Genomic DNA, 10,342 nt, shown 5'->3' with positions numbered 1-10,342 from the left:
ATATATATATATATATAGTTATCCTATTTCATAGAAGGACTGAAAGAATATACCACACCATAGAAAATATTTCCATATCGCGTTGCGTAAATTAGAGGATGTCGGTCTTCTCGTACTCATGTTAGTATAGTACTGCTATGGCACTTAATCCTACGATGTAAAACAAGAGAGAGAGAGAGAGAGAGAATAAGGGGGAAAAGGGGGGACGTAACGAGTTCATCAATTCCATTTGAATTACTCATAGTCGTCGTCTCCATGAGCTTAATAAGTAACTATACTATACTACACAACAACCAACTATGCCGAGTAAAATTTCTTTTCTTTCTTAGTTAACGAGCACACATACACACACATACATAAACACATACACGTGGGCGAGAAATCGCGTTGGTTTTGACATTGGCACTTAAATGCATACTACTCCCCATGTCAAATGATATTCTCTTTCTATATGGTAAATAATATATGATTCGGTTTATCTCGGTATAGGTATGGGGTAATTTCTAACAGGTTGATTATTAAAAATATCTTTACAGTATATGACATAGTATAATGCATAGCAAATTCTTCAGCTTCTTTTAATTTCTTGTTATTTCATTTTCATTTGATTCTATAATAGATTGTTCTTGTTTTTCATTTAGAATTTGTAATTCTTACAATATACTGGTATCCAAATGTAAAAACTGATAGGTATGGGGTAACTTCTAACAGGTTGATTATTAAAAATATCTTTACAGTATATGACATAGTATAATGCATAGCAAATTTTTCAGTTCCTTTTAATTTCTTGTTATTTCATTTTCATTTGATTCTATAATAGATTGTTCTTGTTTTTCATTTAGAATTTGTAATTCTTACAATATACTGGTATACAAATGTAAAAACTGATAGGTATGGGGTAACTTCTAACAGGTTGATTATTAAAAATATCTTTACAGTATATGACATAGTATAATGCATTAGCAAATTTGTCAGCTTCTTTTAATTTCTTGTTATTTCATTTTCATTTGATTCTATAATAGATTGTTCTTATTTTTCATTTAGAATTTGTAATTCTTACAATATACTGGTATCCAAATGTAAAAACTGATAGGTATGGGGTAACTTCTAACAGGTTGATTATTAAAAATATCTTTACAGTATATGACATAGTATAATGCATAGCAAATTTTTCAGTTCCTTTTAATTTCTTGTTATTTCATTTTCATTTGATTCTATAATAGATTGTTCTTGTTTTTCATTTAGAATTTGTAATTCTTACAATATACTGGTGTCCAAATGTAAAAACTGATAGATATGGGGTAACTTCTAACAGGTTGATTATTAAAAATATCTTTACAGTATATGACATAGTATAATGCATAGCAAATTTTTTAGCTTCTTTTAATTTCTTGTTATTTTATTTTCATTTGATTCTATAATAGATTGTTCTTGTTTTTCATTTAGAATTTGTAATTCTTACAATATACTGGTATCCAAATGTAAAAACTTATAGGTATGGGGTAACTTCTAACAGGTTGATTATTAAAAATATCTTTACAGTATATGACATAGTATAATGCATAGCAAATTTTTCAGCTTCTTTTAATTTCTTGTTATTTCATTTTCATTTGATTCTATAATAGATTGTTCTTGTTTTTCATTTAGAATTTGTAATTCTTACAATATACTGGTATCCAAATGTAAAAACTGATAGGTATGGGGTAACTTCTAATAGGTTGATTATTAAAAATATCTTTACAGTATATGACATAGTATAATACATAGCAAATTTTTCAGCTTCTTTTAATTTCTTGTTATTTCATTTTCATTTGATTCTATAATAGATTGTTCTTGTTTTTCATTTAGAATTTGTAATTCTTACAATATACTGGTATCCAAATGTAAAAACTGATAGGTATGGGGTAACTTCTAACAGGTTGATTATTAAAAATATCTTTACAGTATATTATATACAGTATAATGCATTAGTAAATTTTTCAGCTTCTTTTAATTTCTTGTTATTTCATTTTCATTTAATTCTATAATAGATTGTTCTTGTTTTTCATTTAGAATTTGTAATTCTTACAATATACTGGTATCCAAATGTAAAAACTGATAGGTATGGGGTAACTTCTAACAGGTTGATTATTAAAATTATCTTTACAGTATATGACATAGTATAATGCATTAGCAAATTTTTCAGCTTCTTTTAATTTCTTGTTATTTCATTTTCATTTAATTCTATAATAGGTTCTTCTTGTTTTTTATATAGAATTTGTAATTCTTACAATATACTGGTGTTCAAATGTAAAAACTGAAAGGTATTGGGTAACTTCTAACAGGTTGATTATTAAAAATATCTTTACAGTATATGACATAATATAAATATCTTTACTGTAAATATCTTTACAGTATATGACATTTTATTTCTTGTTATTTCATTTTCATTTGATTCTATAATAGATTGTTCTCGTTTTTCATTTAGAATTTTTAATTCTTACAATATACTGTAATCCAAATTGTAAAAACTGCTAACTAATTATATCAATTACATTACTGAGAATAATTATATCTAATATCAAAGTTATTTTAATCTTCATCACTGTTAACAAAAATTACTTGCAATATAAGTATTATTGCAGTGGATTATATTTCCTGGCAAGGAAAGAATTGTACAGAGGAACTTGTAGGAAGTATTAAAGGACCTTCGAAAGGTACGACGTCTTCTTTATCGTCGATATTCCTTTTGCGAGTACTTTTCTCTCTCTCTCTTTTATTCTACCTACCATACTCGTAAAATTTTCTTCTTTCTTGTTGCTTAGCATCGGTGTATATGATCTGGTGTGTGTTACCGTATGGTGTGGATCCTTTAATGTCTTTTTCTCTTCACGATATATAGACACGTAGCATGTACGTTAACAACAAATATGTGCATATGTATGTATGCGTGTATACATGTATAAGGCGGCACGAAAAAAATCGTATCCATTGGTGGTGTTGGTGGACCATTGGACCATCTCATCCATGGGATGGTGGAATCCAAACGAATCAGCACCGTGCAGCAAACTCGAACACTTCTTACCCTGTAAGAAAAATTGGCGGCTCGCAAAATTACGGTGCCTGCCTCGTTAAAGTGTTACATAAATAATACACCGTGACGCTATAATTTATGAATAATACTTCGCGCACGAAATCCTTATTCTCGAGAGCCCTTATTCTTATTTCTTATTCTTCTTCTTCTTGTTCTTCTTGTTCTTCTTCTTCTTCTTCTTCAGCGGAACCCTTCTCTGCTGAAGCGAAAGAATGAAAAACCGGGTTGTAAATCTGTTTCACGTGCACCGATCGAATTCCATTCGATCGATATTTCTACTTTTTAATATGTTAACATTCTTTTTTACAAAATTAACAATATATATATATTATTGATTAGTAATTTGAACAATTACAGATTACTTACGATACTTGATTAATATTTTACTTTAACAAATGATATCTTTTTCAAACGAAATATTTCAAACCTTTACACGTGTTCTCTTTTCGATTACGAAATATTTGACCATTACATTAAATTCTTTCCCCCCCCCTCTCTCTCTCTTTTTGATTTCTTTTTAATTGGCAATTTTTAGTGCAATCGCAAATCGTGATATCATTATATATTATATACCCTTCCACAATATCGATATATTATATCGAATAATAATTCTATCCGCACGATAAATCGTGACCGAACGACGAACGGAATACGATCTCAAACGTACGAGCTTGATCGAGAGAATTTATCGAGAATATTCGGTGCTCCAAGGCAAAACCCTTTTCTCCTTTTACGGAAACGTGAAATTCTTCTCGAGTTATCCGCGTTCGAGGCATGTTTGAAGGATCGTCGAACCTTTTTCTCGAACTACCCTTTCTCGATTCTCTTCAAAGCTAACGAGAACAAGAAAAAAAACAAAAAGTCGAAATAAAACGATCCTAACCGAAGCACGCGATATTTCGTGGAAGTCAATTTCACGATACGAACAATTTGGAATTATGTATGAGTCTCATATGTCAATTCGCGAAATTGATTAACTAATTTAACTTTCGTGTATTATATTCTTTCTCTCTCATACAAACTCATTCGTTGTTGTTGTTGTTGTACATCCTAACGTAAAGTGAAAAGTTCCTATCCCCCTCCCCACCCTTTTATACCTTTATAAATACTACACTCGTACTGGTATTTATTACCACGCAGGTACGATTAATCGAACGAAATTACAGAGCGCGTTATTCGAGAGATGGGTTACACGTGCGCGTAATTGCGAAGGTAAAAGGAAGGAAGAAAGGAATGAGGAGTAGGAGGGGGTGGGTGGGGGACCGATAAATAATATGCTAATTAGCCGGCCCTTTATCCCAAAGACCCTTTTCTCGTCCAAGTGAGTCGCGATAAACAAACAGCGTGAATCCACGACTAGTTTTCTACGTTCATTCCTTTCCTTCCTTCATTTGGTCCCTTCATTTGCTCCCTTCTCATCCCATTCTCCTCCTGTTCCCCACCCTTAAGGGAAGAAAATCGTAGAACGCGATCGTGAATCACGATTGTTCCGACTAGAGCCGTGTACTACAAGGAAGAAACTAACATCCGATCGAAGATTACACCGGCTAACTAACGATTCCATTTGCTGATTGCTCGAGAAACTCAAGGAAATGCCCTTAGGGAGGTTAACGCGTGCTTTTTGTTGCTCCTTTCCTAGGTACGAAGGCCTCTTCTTATTCTAGGACCTATGACGATGACAAAGATCTTTACGGACTAATTAATTAAGATCAATCGAAACTTAGATAAGTATTCTTATTCTTCATTTACCATTTCACTCTTCTTCTCTTTTTTGATCTTCTTCTTCTTCTTCTTCTTTTTGTTTTTTAAAAGTAAAGTAAGGCTAATGAGGCGATTTTAAATAGCCGACGTTCAATTAATTCGACTTTATCTTCGTATACAAAAAATAAAAATTCATAGCAAAGTTTTATTATTTCTACATGTATATGTATGTTCAGCAAACTTTTGGTTGTTCATCCTACTTTGAACTTTGAAAATATTATTAGATAACAATATAAATATAAATATAATATAATATATATAATAATAATATTTAATATATTTTTTTATAATATAAGATATAAATATAAATATAAATGAAAGATATTATTTAAATTATCTAAACGTATAAAGTATTGTAAATTTTCATAAAAGGGCCGATTTTAAATAGCCGACGTTCAATTATCTTTGTATACAAAAAATAAAAATTCATAGCAAAGTTTTATTATTTCTAACATAGTTTTACATGTATATGTATGTTCTGTAAACTTTTGGTTGTTCACCCTAATAGATACTTTTAACTTTGAAAATATTGGATAACAATATAAATATAAATATAAATGAAAGATATTATCTAAACGTATAAAGTATTGTCAATTTTCATAAAAGGGCCGATTTTAAATAGCCGACGTTCAATTATCTTCGTATACAAAAAATAAAAATTCATAGCAAAGTTTTATTATTTCTAACATAGTTCAACATGTATATGTATGTTCTGTAAACTTTTGGTTGTTCACCCTAATAGATACTTTTAACTTTGAAAATATTATTGGATAACAATATAAATATAAATATAAATATAAATGAAAGATATTATTTAAATTATATAAACGTATAAAGTATTGTAAATTTTCATAAAAGGGCCGATTTTAAATAGCCGACGTTCAATTATCTTCATATAGAAAAAATAAAAATTCATAGCAATATTATTTCCAACATAGTTCTACATGTACATGTTAAACAAACTTTTGGTTGTTCACCCTAATAGATACTTTTAACTTTGAAAATATTGGATAACAATATAAATATAAATATAAATGAAAGATATTATGTAAATTATCTAAACGTATAAAGTATTGTAAATTTTCATAAAAGGGCCGATTTTAAATAGCCGACGTTCAATTATCTTCGTATACAAGAAATAAAAATTCATAGCAAAGTTTTATTATTTCTAACATAGTTCAACATGTATATGTATGTTCTGTAAACTTTTGGTTGTTCACCCTAATAGTTACTTTTAACTTAGAAAATATTATTGGATAACAATATAAATATAAATATAAATGAAAGATATTATCTAAATTATCTAAACGTATAAAGTATTGTAAATTTTCATAAAAGGTTGTGTATATATATATATATGTGTAATGTATATACCTTTGGTAAGGTTTTACTCCGTTAGAGAGCTGCATTTCTGACGTCAGCGTAGTCAAAGTTTCGTATAAACTGTGCAAATTTGTGATCTCTATGCAAAGAGAGAGAGAAAGAGATAGAAACAGTTGGAAGGTACCTCTCGCACCAAGAACGTCGCGAGGAATCATTATACTCGTCCTTATCTGCGTCGCATGCGCTAACGCATACTAAGAGAGAGAGAGTGAGAGAGAGAGAGAGAGAGTACTGAGAGTATAACATATGCAGACCTTTTATCAGAAGGACTCTGGACGTTTCTATTATCGCGCGGGAGAATCGTCGTAGTCGTAGTCGTAGTTCCTTTCTACCTTCCTACGTCTAAGCTAAGTCTCACCGTTTTATCTGGCATGACCGCATAAACAACGGTACCTGTAAGTAAAATAGAGAAGGAGAGAAAGAGAAAGATAGATATGATGGAACTACGTTAACTTTGTATATCGTTAAATCATGAAAGGTTTTATACATTTAGAGACAATTTTTCTATTATATATTATTGTATCACATTTATATTATAATATGTATAACATAGTTGTATTTAGTATGTTATAATATACAGTAGTTACGTATGTTAACTGTTAAAACTTGAAATTCAATAATTTATTAATCGTATTGAATAATTAATAATTTATGAATTTTATATTGATCACTTACAATATCAAAATATATAGAATTATATACTAGAATTATATACTATACTGTATTATATACTTGTATATCGTTAAATCATGAAAGATTATACATTTAGAAACATTTTTTCTATTATTTATTATTGTATCACATTTATATTATAATATGTATAACATAGTTGTATTTAGTATGTTATACAGTAGTTACATATGTTAACTGTAAAATGTGAAATTCAATAATTTATTAATCTTATTGAATAATTAATAATTTATGAATTTTATATTGATCATTTACAATATCAAAATATACAGAATTATATACTTTAACTAATTGTATGTAACATAAGAATTAATTAAATGTTAGAATAGTTTACGAGATTTAGATGGATTCAGACTACGTGTGCATAAGTAAAATAGAGAAGGAGAGAGAGAGAGAGAGAAAGATAGATATGATGGAACTACGTTAACTTTGTATATCGTTAAATCATGAAAGGTTTTATACATTTAGAAACAATTTTTCTATTATATATTAATGTATCACATTTATAATATTATAATATGTATAACATAGTTGTATTTAGTATGTTATAATATATAGTAGTTACGTATGTTAACTGTTAAAACGTGAAATTCAATAATTTATTAATCTTATTGAATAATTAATAATTTATGAATTGTGTATTGATCATTTACAGTATCAAAATATATAGAATTATATACTAAAATTATATACTATACTATATTATATACTTGTATATCGTTAAATCATGAAAGGTTATACATTTAGAAACAATTTTTCTATTATATATTATTGTATCACATTTATATTATAATATGTATAACATAGTTGTATTTAGTATGTTATAATATATAGTAGTTACGTATGTTAACTGTAAAAATGTGAAATTCAATAATTTATGAATTGTATATTGATCACTTACAATATCAAAATATATAGAATTATATACTTATATATAGAATTATATACTATACTATATTATATACTTGTATATCGTTAAATCATGAAAGGTTATACATTTAGAAACAATTTTTCTATTATATATTATTGTATCACATTTATATTATAATATGTATAACATAGTTGTATTTAGTATGTTATAATATATAGTAGTTACATATGTTAACTGTTAAAACGTGAAATTCAATAATTTATTAATCGTATTGAATAATTAATAATTTATGAATTGTATATTGATCATTTACAATATCAAAATATACAGAATTATATACTTTAACTAATTGTATGTAACATAAAAGAATTAATTAAATGTTAGAGTAGTTTATGAGAATTAGATGGATTCAGACTACGTGTGCATAATGATAACAAATATTTTCCAACAAAATCACTTCTCTCTCTCTTAGATTTTTAATTTTTAAATATTATACGATGTAGGTACAACGCAAAATACGGTATTTCTTTGTACCCGTTAATTTGACAGGTGTTCGTATAAAATAAGTATACACAAAATTGTAAACTTTTAGTACGTAAACTTAAGTACGAAATTGAAATTAGATCCGATAAAACAGCACACCAACTAACGAGAACATTGGCTTTCAAAATACAGGAAGAGATAAGAACGGATAACTACGAGTATTGTTTGTAGAAAGATAAGAAGACTTTAAAGACAGATCTAATTTTAATTTTATACTTTAACTACTACAAAGGGGGAGTTTCATGAATTTATTATCGAATACATATTACCTAGTTGTTTCATGCAAGACTTAAATTGTTCACGAATAATCTGAATTATAAACTATAAACGCTTAACATGTAACACATAATAGCATGAACATATTTTCAAACGGAAAAATATATCGTGTCATTATAATGAAAAATAATATTCCATTTCCAATAATTCATTTTGTTATATTCGAGAGATAGTAAGTTAACTATAGGTGGTTTTAGAAGTGATCAACATTGACATAGGAGAGCGAATTACAGTCGTGGTAGTTGGCATAATGTACCACCGATCCTGAGTATAATCTGTGGACTGGTGTGTGTGTTTCACCGAGCCATCCGTTATGGACACCCACGCAATAGTGCAAGCCATATGCAACTTGCACTTTGCGAAAATAAGAAGGTTGAGAGGGGCCTCTTGGTGACTCGAGTGAAACGAGTATCCTTTTAGTAAAAAAACATGAAGAAAAAAGAGATAGAAATAGAAGGAAGGAAGAAAGAAAGGAAAGGTGTATATGGTGGTATGCCAAGTGGAGGCGAACTTTAGACGCGTATTAGGAGATATTCTATGGGGTTCTCCAAGTTCTTCCTCTTTTCCTCTCTCTCTCTCTCGTTCCCCTTCCGTTCCCTTGTTCCCCCAGTCCCCCCTTTTCTCTCACTCCATCTTCACGCGTCTAATCTTAGCACGACGGGGTTCGACGACCCCGATAGGACACTTGTCGCAACTGTCCAACTCAGAGATTAGATCGATCCGACGAAAGGTGTGTGTATATACTTGGGGAGTTAGGTAGGTACCGGAGGAAACCGGATAAATCGATTCTTTACGAGCTTCCTAAGAGAAATATGGCGAACAACGACCCCGAGAATAAAAAGGTTGGACGATATTATTCGACGATTTCAAACCTCCCCCCCCCCCACTTACTTCTCTTTCGATTTATCATTCTAAGTAAGTACTAAATCCATATATACATATATATTTCTAAATCGCCCACATATATGAAGTATTATACTTTAACTCTTTGAAGTATGACATTATTTCAGTGTTCCAATTTTTTAACCTGTAAAATGTTTACAGTAGGACCCCCATTTGAATTCCACCCTATCACAAAAGAATTGAATCGAATGAAAATTTTATTATATCATTTGTTTATGTTATTCCTTTATTAATCAAAATTAAAACCATTATAGCGTGTACAATTGAAAATGAAATAGAATTTTTTACGCGCAACGTGACTCGTTTTTATTTTTTATACAATTTCGTATACCTCAAAGGGTTGATAAATAATACTCGTATCGATACCTTCCTAATTTAGAAATGAATTAAAAGAAAAATCCGTAAAAGCATTATTACGAAAGTAATATGAAAAAAAAAAAAATAAGAAAAAAATCGAAGGTCGAGATTACGTTCCAAGTTTTCGAGGTCACGAATATCTTGACTCTCCACCTGCTTACTCGAACTACAAGAACCCGAACCTTTTTATCTTACTTTTTTTGTTGTTATTTTTTGTTTTTTACCTTTTCCGACAGGGTATTATCGAAAGAGAGAGATAAAGAATACGAGAACTACTCATTTAAATTCCGCAAAGTCGGTTTCGATCTGACAACAGAGGAAAAGAGTAGGAGGAGGGGGAGGGGAAAGGAGGAGGAGTTAGGTGAGAACAGCTCGTCAAATTAAGATCGAGGTCGACGACTATACTACTGTCATACCAAACGTTTCCGACATTTCGTGTTCCGTGAAAATTCCAAACGATTTATGGTCTCTCTCTCATTCCCTGC

The sequence above is a fragment of the Polistes fuscatus genome, unplaced genomic scaffold (assembly GCF_010416935.1).
Source record: "Polistes fuscatus isolate 324 unplaced genomic scaffold, CU_Pfus_HIC Scaffold26, whole genome shotgun sequence".
NCBI classification, from domain to species: Eukaryota; Metazoa; Arthropoda; class Insecta; order Hymenoptera; family Vespidae; genus Polistes; species Polistes fuscatus.
The sequence above is the reverse complement of the archived record's forward strand: the minus strand, read 5'-3'. Positions refer to the sequence as shown.